This window comes from Schistocerca americana, chromosome 6, assembly GCF_021461395.2.
Source record: "Schistocerca americana isolate TAMUIC-IGC-003095 chromosome 6, iqSchAmer2.1, whole genome shotgun sequence".
NCBI classification, from domain to species: Eukaryota; Metazoa; Arthropoda; class Insecta; order Orthoptera; family Acrididae; genus Schistocerca; species Schistocerca americana.
In genome coordinates, this window is record NC_060124.1 from 359456053 (window position 1) to 359468630 (window position 12578).

Consider the following 12578-nt stretch of genomic DNA (forward strand, 5'->3'; position numbering starts at 1 on the left):
TTCTTCGATTTATTCTCAGTCCATATTCTGCATTCATTAGATTGTTCATTCCAATCAGCATATCATGTAACTCTTCTTCACTTTCACTCAGGATAACAATGTCATCAACGAAACTTATCACTGATATCCTTTCATCTTGAATTTTATTTCCACTCGTGAACATTTCTTTTATTTCCATCATTGCTTCTTCGATGTACAGATTGAACAGCAGGGGCGAAAGACTAAATCCCTGTCTTACAACCTTTTTAATTCGAGCTCTTCGTTTTTGGTCGTCCACTCTTATTATTCCCTCCTGACTCTTGTACATATTGTATATTACCCCACTGTCCTTATAGCTTACCGCTATTTTTCTCAGAATTTCGAACATCTTGCACCATTTTACATTGTCGAACGTTTTTTCCAGTCGATAGATTCTATGAACGTGACTTGATTTTTCTTTAGTCTTGCTTCCATTATCAACCGTAACGTCACAGTCGCCTATCTGGTGCTTTCGCCTTCCCTGATGCCAAAATTATCATCATCCAACACATCCTCAATTTTCTTTTCCATTCTTCTGTATATTATTCTTGTCAGCAACTTGGATGCAAGAGCTGTTAAGCTGATTGTGTGCGGATAATATTTTTCCGAAAGTCGGATGGTATGTCGCCAGACTCATACATTCTACACACCAACGTGATTAGTCGTTTTGTTGCTACACCCCCCAATGATTTTAGAAATTCTGATGGAATCTTATTTATGCCTTCTGCTTTATTTGTTATTATGTCTTACAAGGCTCTCTGAAATTCTTATTCTAATACTGGATCCCCTATCTCTTCTAAATCGACTCCTGTTTCTTCTTGTATCATATCAGAAAAATCTTACCCCTCATAGGGGTCTTCAATGTATTCTTTCCATCTATCTGCTCTCCCTTCTGCATTTAACAGTGGAATTCCCGTCGCACTCCTAATGTTACTATCCTTGCTTTTAATGCCGCAAAACCTTGTTTTCACTTTCTGTACGCTGAATGAGTCCTCCCGAAAATCATTTCTTTTTCGATTTCTTCACATTTTTCCTGCAGCTATTTTTCTCAGCTTCCCTACACTTCCTTTATTTCATTCCTCAGCAACTTGTATTTCATTATTCTTCAATTTCCCTGAACTTTCTTGTACTTTCTTCTTTCATCGATCAACTGAAGTATTTCTTTTGTCACCCATGTCTTTTTCGCAGTTACCTTCTTTGACCTATGTTTTTCTTTCCAACTTCAGTGATTGCTCTTTTTAGAGATGTCCATTCAACTGTACTGCCTATTGAGCTATTCCTTATTGCTGTATCTACAGCCTTAGAGAACTTCAAACGCGTCCCATCATCCCTTAGTTCTATATCCCACTTCTTTGCCTACTGATTCGTGCTGACTAAGCTCTCAAACTTCAGCCTACTCTTCATCACCACAACATTGTGATCTGAATCTATATAGCCTCCTGGATACACCTTACAATACAGTATCTGATACCAGAATCTCTGCCTGAGCATGATGGAATCTAACTGAAATCTTCCAGTACCACCCATTTCTTTCCAAGTATAGCTCCACCTCTTGTGTTTCGGGAAAAGGGTATTCTCTATTATTAGCTGAAATTTATTACCGAACTCAATTAGTCTGTCTCCTCTCTCATTCCTTCTCCCAAGCCCATGGTGTCCTGTAACCTTTTCTTCCACTCCTTCTCCTATAACTGCCTTCCAGTCCCCTACGATTATTAGATTTTCATCTCCTTTTATATACTGTACTATCCTTTCAGTAACTATCCGGAATCATTGTATACGGAATAATTATTATTTTAATGTTCAAAGAAAAGGGTTAAATTGATGTTACATGAATAATCCGGGTCTACCTAAATGAAAGTGACAAAATGGGAAACAAAAATATAGAGTATCACAACACATAGAGATTTCAGCCAATCTACTTCAACGGGAATGATAAATTTGTATTAAATATCACTAATTTACCATTATCTGAAGTTTTTCTGCTTAAATAATGCTGACACAATGCACAGTTCTATTACTGTGAGAATAGCACTCAGAGTGCACTGTTACAACCCTTAAAAAGTCCGTGATGATTCTGTAACTTGTTACATTCACAGATGCGAGTCTTGAATACGGAAAAGATTTTGGATATGATGCCATCATATCCAAAATTTCTGAACTATATTTGTTGTGAAAGTGAAGGTTTCAGTGATATTATGTTTCGACTGCTATATTGCCATAAACTGAATGCAGCACATAAAGAGTGAACAAAAATAATAAAAAGGGACTGAACTGGTCTTGGAGATATGACTGTCTTAAGAAAACTTACGTCTTTTTATAAGAAGCCAGCTATTGGCTCTCTTGACGTATCACTTTTAGATCTCTCCTGTTTTTTTTATATAATATTTCACAAGGAGCCAACTTCCTCTACGAAAAGGTAAACTTTGAACTATTTAATTGCGTTTTTTCTACTAGAACTTATTAATTAAACTGATAAATAAATACTGGACTTAAATAAATAGAGGACTTTCATTATTTTACCAATATGTAGCCGGATTAGCGATAGGTATAATAATAGATACTGATTGTTACATATTTTATTTGTAAAATTTTAGGGGATAGGTTAGTTACATTTACTTCCAATAGAGGAATTGCGTAAAATTAAATATTCCACCCAAAATAAACTAATATAATTTATTAACTGTATTTACATGTTAATTTATTGTTTGTTAGAAATATTATCAGAATAAATGGTAGTTCGTTTTTTACTCCCTTAAATATGAAACTGTTCTGGCAAGAAACCATGGAAGAACCCTTTGACACTCGTTAACTGTACCATAACAAAAGCGTTTTTGTTGTTCTTCAAGAATGTGGCTAGTGTATGTTTTAACGACAGCCAAGAGGCTTACGTGAAATATCAGGAAATTCCACGATAAGCTCTTACGCTACTTGGGTGACATTAAGGCTGCTTTTTTCATTTGCTGAAAACTAAGTAAGCATGTGTTTACACATGCATAGAAAGAATTACAAGTTGGTCACACAAGTGACAAGTGAACTGAAAATTAATCGGCTGTTGAAATTTCTTAAAGCTAATCTCATAGTGCGGAACCTAATCAGCGATGTTATTTGCTCCGGGTTAATTCAGCACCCACGAGCATCTTGGCACCTACATTTGGCAAAATAGACTCGAGACAAATTAGCTCAAGTAGTATTTCATGAAACAGCTGAGTCTTATTTCTCGTTGGCTTGCTGTACTAGTAGCCGAACCGAAGTGAGAATACATTTAATACCACTTCTCGGATACGGTAAACATGTTTAGAAAGCCGCTTATCGTTGCTGTAACTGGGACACGATAATGGGTGGTGCGTTGCCTTTCTCGGGCTGACCTTGATAAGACCTTCCGCGTGAGCTGGGTTTATCAGCCACTTTCTAAAAGTTATGTGTCGTCACATCGAGCTTTGAGCCGGCAGCACAATGGAACTCTTTGATGGAAGAAGCAGACAACCTAACGACTTGCCGACGTCGTTGGTCTTTGAGCAGTATTTGGCATGGTCAAGAGAGGGGAAGATGACGAACGTAGTCTTAAGGACTAGTCTCTGACTCAACAGAGTCATTGTGAAACTGTCTGCCGAATCAAGACGCGAAACCAGTCTCCTGCTTGTCGCAGGCAATGCGTATTTGGAAGGTAGGCAAGTTATGAGAGGTACTGATAGGACTGAATGGTTCAAATGGCGCTGAGCACTATGGGACTCAACTTCTGTGGTCATAAGTCCCCTAGAACTTAGAACTACTTAAACCTAACTAACCTAAGGACATCACACACATCCATGCCCGAGGCAGGATACGAACCTGCGACTGTAGCGGTCGTGCGGTTCCAGACTGTAGCGCCTTTAACCGCTCGGCCACACCGGCCGGCATAGGACTGAAGGTTTCATGCCGAGTAGGGAGTCGTGCGTGGATATCTCAGTCGTAACGTAAGAAGCCAACAGACGTCAAGTTCACAGATTTAACCTATCACAAAATCTCGCTACTATAGCCTTGCTGATAAATTAAGTAGTCCGTGATCAGGTTAAATCATTATGGAGGAGCAGGTACGTCTGGGGGATAGCACTGTATGGAAGTGCACCACTGGTTGTGGGAAAACCGGAAAAGAACACGATTTAAGCGTTTGAGATGCGGTGCTATAGAAAACTAATGAAAATTAAGTGCACTGACAAGGTAAGAAAAGAATATGTGGAAATCATTCACCATAATAAGGGGCAGGGTGATAAGACTTATGTTACGACAGCAGGAGGTAATATGCCGGATGATCAAAAAGTCAGTATAAATTTGAAATCTTAACAAACCACTGAATAATGTAGACAGAGAGGTAAAAATTGACACATATGCTTGGAATGACATGGGGTTTTATTAGACGCGTGAAAAATCTCTTGCGCGCGTCGTTTGATGATGATCGTGTGCTCAGCCGCCACTTTCGTCATGCTTGCCCTGCCAGGTCCCCAGACCTCAGTCCATGCGATTATCGGCTTTGGGGTTACCTGAAGTCGCAAGTGTATCGTGATCGACCGAATCTCTAGGGATGCTGAAAGACAACATCCGACGCCAATGCCTCACCATAACTCCGGACATGCTTTACAGTGCTGTTCACAACATAATTCTTCGACTACAGCTATTGCTGAGGAATGATGGTGGGCATATTGAGCATTTCCTGTAAAGAACATCATCTTTGCTTTGTCTTACTTTGTTACGCTAATTATTGCTATTCTGATCAGATGAAGCGCCATCTGTCGGACATTTTTTTAAATTTTGGATTTTTTTTGTTCTAATAAAACCCCATGTGATTCCAAGCATGTGTGTCAATTTGTACCTCTCTATCTACATCATTCCGTGATTTATTCAGTTTTCAAATTTATATCACCCGGTACATGGAAAAAGAGGAAGCTGTAGGATGTCAAAACTGTAGGGCAAGGCAAACATTGGAAAATATCCAATAAATAATATTTAGATACAGGAGAAACAGTCTTGGTTGCACAAGATAGGTTTACTTAATCTTCACATGTGACGTGTTTCACCTGTTCTAGGCATCATCAGACAATCGATAAGAACTCTTCCTTTGGGCACGCCCTGTGATGCCGGCAACTAGACTAGAGTCTAGAAGCCCACATGACAGCGCATGCTCAAAGTGTTGTTCATAGTCCATACTTGTGTTCATGGGGCGCTTTCATCATGGGAGACGCAAAGGAGTATTGACAGTGGCTATATGGCTGTTTCCTCTCAGTTTTTGAGACTCTTAATTACGTTTGACGCTTCGGTTACGAATAGAAAGAATTTTACTGCTAATGAAGCGTTGACTGTGGCTATCTGTCTGTTACCTCCCAGGTCTTTGAGGCCTTTAATTACGTTCGACGCCTCGTCACTATTATCAAGAGTTTTTATCGATTGTCTGAGGATGCCTAGTACAGGCAAAACGCGTCACATGTGAAGATGATATAAACCTATCTGTGCAAGCAAGACAGTTTTTCTTGCATCTAAAGATCTTTTATGGTTGCTGTACCAGTGCCACTGCGGTAGTTATGCAGTGGAGTGATTTTAATAAATAATTGACGTTGGGTGTAAGAGCTGCTTTGGAATGAAGACGTTGGCACAGGAGAGGAATTTGTGATTGAGCGCGTTAAATCAGTGGGAAGTGCTAATGCCAGTAAAAAAAAGATAGTAAAAACAAAAACTCTACTGAATGAAATTTTCCGACTGGTGCCTGAAATCAGTTGGTGAAACTACGGAAATCCTCGCTCGTAATGATTGTGTGGGAATTCTGACTTGAATCCTCCGGAAAATGAGTTCAACACCGACGTGCCCATGCAAATATGCTAATAGAGAGATCGCTTTTATTTGCAGTATGATGTATAGAGAGGCGTAACGGAGCATTTGAATGCGTAGTAGACGAATATGAATACATTATAAGCTCAGTCAGGTAATTAACATAAAGCAGGAACAATAGGGGGATGCCATACGGCGGGAAGAATTTGGCAAATCACCGAAAGGGACTAGTCGAAATTTGGCACCTAGGGTAGACGAAATTACCTCAGGACTATCAAGATGCTTGGGTGAATGAACCATGACAAAACTAACAGTTTGATACAGGGAGGTCCTACAGCCTTCAGGTAATGATTAAACACGCTCCTTTTAACAGCCACGGGAAATACGAATCTGGCGAAATACCTTCAGACTATGAGAAAGGCAGATGCTGGCGGGGGGTGTGAGCATTAGCGAATCATCTATGAGATAAAGTCAAGGTTGCAAAATACTGACACGAACTATTTACAGAAGAGTGTATCGAGCACTGGATTACTAGATGCAGATGTGGGAAAAAATCAGTTTCTGTTCCGTAGAAAAGTGCAAATAAAGGCAGTGGACAAGAATATGAAAACACCAAAAGTACAGGGTGTCCCACTCAAACCTCTCTGATCTCAAAGGCCCAGGAAAAAAAAACCATAGTAGATACGACAGCGAAAAATGCACCAAATTGTAGAGCATCTCAAAGAATTTATTTATTTATCATCAGTACACCTCTACATGTGAACCATTTGCAGCGCGAAGAATACCGAGTCTATATTCAATTTCTTGCCAAGTGCTTTGTAACATTTCCTCTGTTAGTGTTGCAATCGCATTAGAGATACAATGTCGCAACGTAGGAATATCGTCCACTTTGGTCGCATACACGCGGTCCTTCACAAATCCCCACATGAAGAAATTAAGCGGCGTAATGTCGGGTGAACGTGGTAGCCAGGCAATGGGTCCACCGTGTCCGTTCCAACTTGCAAACAGCCGTTGACCAATGCGGCGGAGCTCCATCTTGTTGAAAAATGATATTGGATTAAAGCCTGTATCTGAGGGTACACAAACTGCTCTAACATGTCGAGATACACTGTTCCATTCACTGTTTGTTCCGCTAAGAAGATCGGTCCAACAATCTTGTCGTGCATTAGCCTGCACCAGATGTTTAGTTTAGGGCTATCAGGAACATGTTCAATGACAACGTGCGGATTTTGCGAAGCCCAAATCCGAACATTATGCCTATTAACCATTCCTGATAGATGAAATGGGTTGCCTCATCTGAGAATAAACAATTATCTAGGAAGCTGGCATCCATATTAATATCCGCAGCAAATTGTTGTTGGTGTGGGTTATCGTTCGGCGTCAGATGTTACAGAATTTGCACTTTTTAAGCTCACATACTAAGACGCTGGTGAACTACAATGCAATGTTGATCGAGGTACATCAAGTTGCCTAGATGCTTGACGAATTGATTTAGGTGGGCTTCTAAGAAACGTTTGTCGATGTCCTCCACTGTCTCTTCTGAAACTCCGTAACGTGCACTGCCTGGATGTTTCAGAGCGCTTCCTGTTGCTAGAAACTTCCTATGCCATTCCTTAATTGTTTTCACATCAGGTGGATCACATTCATATACACGACGATAATTTCTTCGCACAGTAATCGGCGATTTTGTTTCTGCAAACCACACTACTGCTTGCGCGCGCTGCTGTGGCGTCGCCATTCTCACTTCATTGGACCATGCTGCACTCTGGCGACGATACTTGGCACGTCTGACGCGGGAATGTAAATTCTTTGAGATGTTCTACAATGTAGCGCAATTTTCATTTTCGTATCTACTCTGGTTCTTCTCTCCTGGTCCTTGACGTCAGGGAGTTTTGATTGGGAAACCCCTGTGTATACATTACCATGCTTAATACGGTGTAGGAAAACCGTAGGCATTCAAAATAGATTCGGGTCCTTTCGGAATGGGTAAGTAAAGGTCGTCTACGGTTTCAAGGAAACTTAGGGAGCTCCCTTCTCGTCGCTTTTGCGCTGATAGTATTCGCGCGTGCGGCATTCAGTTCTGCAGTGATGTTTGCAGTCGTCGTCCTCTTGTTTTTCATCGCAATCCTCTTGAATGGTCGTCTATCATGAACACTCAATACACACTCTGCATAACAATGACAACTTGAGGTAACAATAAGCAGACCACAAAGACCCAATAATATTGAGATATGGTGACTGTAGCAGACAGGAGAGATTCGACAGTTCATCCTCGTACCCACAAAACCAGTCCTGGATGATGTGAGCTGTGGGAAAAGGAGGGTCCTGTCGTCTTGGAACGCGGTGTCATCATTGGGCCACAAACACTGTACCATGTGATGGACCTGATCAGCCAAAATGGCCGCATAATTCTTCGTATAGTGCGATAATACTTGGCTGTAATGCGAGTAACCATGGGGCTCGCAGAATACCGCAATATGGCTGCCCAATTCATCACCCAGCTCCCGCCGTCTTTCACTCTTGGACTATAAACTCGGCCAGAAGTTGTAAACAGTATGAAACAAGACTCATCCGACCAAATGAAATTCTTCCATTGCTCCATATTTCAGGTGTCATGGCTTCGGCACCACGTTTTCCTGTTATTGTCACTTACGTCACTGATGATTGATTTTGGAATTCCACCACGCCCTGCGAATCCCAACCAAGAGAGCTCCCATCGTGTCGTTTTGGCGGCGATAGGATTCACGAGTGCGATATTCAGTCCTGCAGTGACGTTTGCAGTTGTCGTCGTCCTGTTTTTCGTCACAATCCTCTTCAATCGTCATCTGCCATGATCTCTCAACACACAACTTTGTCCACTTTGTGCCTTAGCGGCTGATGTTTTTCTGCCTTCCCCGTGCGCGGTTAAATCTTTAATACGGTGCCTCTTGAAAAACCAAACACTTTGCCTCCCTTGGTGACAGAGGCACCCACCATATGAGCTTCAACAATTTGCCCGCGTTCGAATTTACTTAGTTCCGACGTAGCGCACTCTGTGCCATACGTGGTCAAATATAACAGTGCAACCTGCAGGCTTGACCACCATCTGCATTTATTTTAAAGCATAAATATCTCGCGATGTTTCCATACTGTTGTCCACTCCCTGTACGTGAGGTAGTACTGACACCACTACTTATCTCAGAAGAGCGATTGCAGAAATACTGACATGCATTTGTAGCATTTGTCGATTCGGAAACTTTTTTTGACATTGTTGGGTGAAACATACTCTTTTAAATTGGTAGGTTTGTAGGGATAAACTACAGGGAGGGAAAGGATGTACAACAACATTTTATATAAGGGGCGTATCTTAATTAATAACGAAATCTGACACAGGTGAAAATATACAATTACGAATTACGGTCGCGTGGTTCCACACTGTAGCGCCTAGAACCGCTCGGCCATCCCGGCCGGCAATTACGAATTCCACAGTGTGTTGCTCATTCTGATAGGACATTCGAGGAAAGCGGCAAAATAAACATTTCTATACAAATAAGCACTCTGTGAGATAATTGCGAATGTGTTGTTACGTATCACCAATGATTTATTATGAAATATTGTCCTTGTTAGCACAAATGTATCTGAAATGTAGACTTGTTAGAACTTCGTGACTTTTACTGCAGTGGTGTGTAGTCAGACGAATGTAGTCTGTTGATTGCTTAACTAGTTTAACTATGTTTTATATTTTGTAATGAAATCAGACGAATGTACTGTTTGCATCATTATATGCAATAATTGTATCGGGTGAAATGGGCTCTGCCTGAAATTAAATAAAAAAAAGTGAACTTTTCAATCAAGTCCTCATCTAATTTTACCCGTGGCAAATTTTAAAAAAATAAATACATTAATTCTTCAACAGGTTACACGTAGAATACCTCGTACCTGTTAACGGAGGTATTCCTCGTGTAGTCTCCGCGTTGGGATGCAGTGCTAAACTCGTGCCTACAATGAGTTACGGATTCTTTCGAACACCCCGGAATATCCGTAAAATTCGCTCCTCCTGTTCGTCAACTGTCTGAACAGAAATGCAGTTACTTCACTTCCGACATGACCGCAGACATGAAACTCCAGACGACAGCGATTGGGGACTGTGAAAGGAAAGGTACAGGTTCTGCTCGAAGTGTCCAATTTGAATCATAATGCTCCGTTAGATATCGCATCAATTAAGAAATTCACTGTTACTGATCACCGTTCATTTATTCCACAACGCGTTTCAAAGATTCAAACCTCCATCATGAGGTGGATTTATGTCGATTAATATGTGTTGTGTTACGATTTTGATGTATCCTGTGAAAATGACAGTTCAGTGACACGCTTTTATTTTTAGTATACAACTTCAGTGTTTCAATAAGGTCACCGCCCAATCCAATAACATTTTCACACAGCATTACATTTTGGTTTTCATTTATTTTCAAACACATGGTGAGGTATAATTTGTATACGAAACATAGTATATAATTTTGAAAAACGTTCATAATTAGGTCTACTATTCCTACAGTTTTCTGTGACCATTATCCAAATTATTAACTACACATAAAACTGTCATTGCCAGTATGGATCGAGTCTAAACAGTATCTTTGTATAGCTAAATATTTCGTTGATCTTTGTGCTTCTTGTGCGTTTTAACTAGTTCTTGTTGAGGAGGTTGTGTTGTTAATTGCAAATGTCGTGTTAATCCAGACATTTTTATAGAAAAACAATTGTAACTCATGATTCTGTGTGTCACGGCGTTTTCCTCAACAGAAAGTATTAAATTATGGAAATAATCAAGAGAAAAAGCTTCGCTACAAATAATTTTTAACATTGTGCAAAACCAAATTAACGATCCTAGGTCTCTCCCAACAGGAAACATACTTCTATATACATTGTGCCAATAAATAAACATTGACAAAACTACAAATAAGACACAAAGACAAGTAATAAACAGTTTTGCAAGTTAAGCTACAGAATGATAATTCACCACAGTTTTGTATGTTGTTAAAGTGTCCGCGATTGAGGTTTTCTGAACACTTTTAAGTGTTATGTTCATCCCATTGTACTGTCTGGTGGAAAAAAACAGTACACTATTTCAGAACGTTTAGCATGTTTTTGTGGAGGTGTTTAACTAAATGTTGAACAGAACTATAAATCTGAAAGTAAAGTAAATAAAACAAAAAGAAGTCTCCAGTAGCCACAGGCTCCCTTACCTGAAGTGATACGTCACATATACCATTACACTTTGTAAAAATTGAGGAAACGAAGAGGGCGGCTAGAAACTAATAACTACAAAGTACATGTAACAAAACAAAAGCACTATTTCGGAACAAGTCAAGGTAAAGCCTAAACAAGAACGTCCCTGTTTAACGTTGTCTTTTTACAGCAATGTTATCCTGAAAGATCTTTCTCAGGAAAGCTCAGGGCGCCTGGAACTGGTTATAAGTGGCTGTGCTCGTACTATCTGTGATATTTGACTTTTTGATCGTGTTTCACTATCGTATCCTCAACCACCCTGGGTGCGTGCAGAGAAGGGCAGAGATTTTCATAAGCTTTGTCTTCTCTTCTCTACTGTCTTATCTTCGTACGCTGTATCTCATATCTCTCCTCGACCGTAACGCTCATGGCAGAAACCACCGTTCCCTTCAGAACAGAATCCTTTCTGTCCCACTCCATCATTCACACACTTTCTCGAAGTCCTCAGAAGCGGAAACCCGACTCTGGAATAACCTCCTGCATTGTATTAGAGAACTGAATAACATACCTGATTTCAGATGACATATAAATTAAGGCAACAACAATTACTATGATTGTCCCTGTACGCATTCGTTACGCCTGTACATCCTTCTGTTCAGCCAGATCTTCCTCACTTCTCAGTATGTTTCGCTGGTGCAGTCTCTTTAAACTTCCTTTTCCGAGAATTCGCTAGATCATAAAACTTCATTTTGTACACACATAAATTCTTCTTAAATATCCCAATACCATTATTGTTATTACTGCCATTATTATTATTATTATTATTATTATTAGTGGTAGCAGCAGCAGTAGTAGTAGCAGTAGTACCAGTACTGGCTTTATTAGTTCATGGTCAATATCATTAACTCACATTGTCAGAATAGACACCCAAATCATTTAAATGCTATTTCTCAGATTAAAATTGTTATTACTTAGGTAACTACGATGTAAAGGAAGGTATGGTATGTATGAAAAAAAGCTGGCACGATACAAGACAGGCCTGATGGCCTAATCCGACCAGGTTATGTCAATAGATAAATAAACCATCTAAAATCTCTGTATACAAAAGGCAAAGTCCGGAATGACTGTCTAACTGATTCATCGCCGCCCAGCCTAAACCGCTAAGGATAGAAACTTGAAAGGGGGAGAAGGTGTGGATCTTATACTTTAGGCGTCTATTAAGAAGGGAGCTTTTTTGAAATTCCAAACCGAAAGGGGATGAAATAGGGAATGAAGGATTTTTTTTTTTAAATGTCGCTATTAAGGCAACTTCGAAACTAGACTTGCGAAAAGTGGTATTTGGTTTCTCGGTCAGAAATAAAAAAATGGGTCTTTCAATAGTTTTGGAAAAATTTCATTATGTAAGTACTCCTAAAGTATTTTTAAAGCTACATTTATCAACATTGGTATTTGACTTCTCTGTTATAAATTTAAAAAAACATGTGTTTCAGTGTTTTTTGGAAATTCAACCACTAATGGGATGAAGAATTGGATGAGATTTTTTATGAGAATATTTTATT

At 39.8% G+C, this 12578-nt stretch overlaps 1 protein-coding gene across 2 annotated transcripts in view; it reads left to right on the forward strand.

Annotated features, from left to right (window-relative positions):
• The window catches only part of LOC124619940 (ATP-binding cassette subfamily G member 4-like), a 481958-nt gene that overhangs the window by 300024 nt on the left and 169356 nt on the right, over positions 1 to 12578 (forward strand). The window lies entirely within an intron of this gene.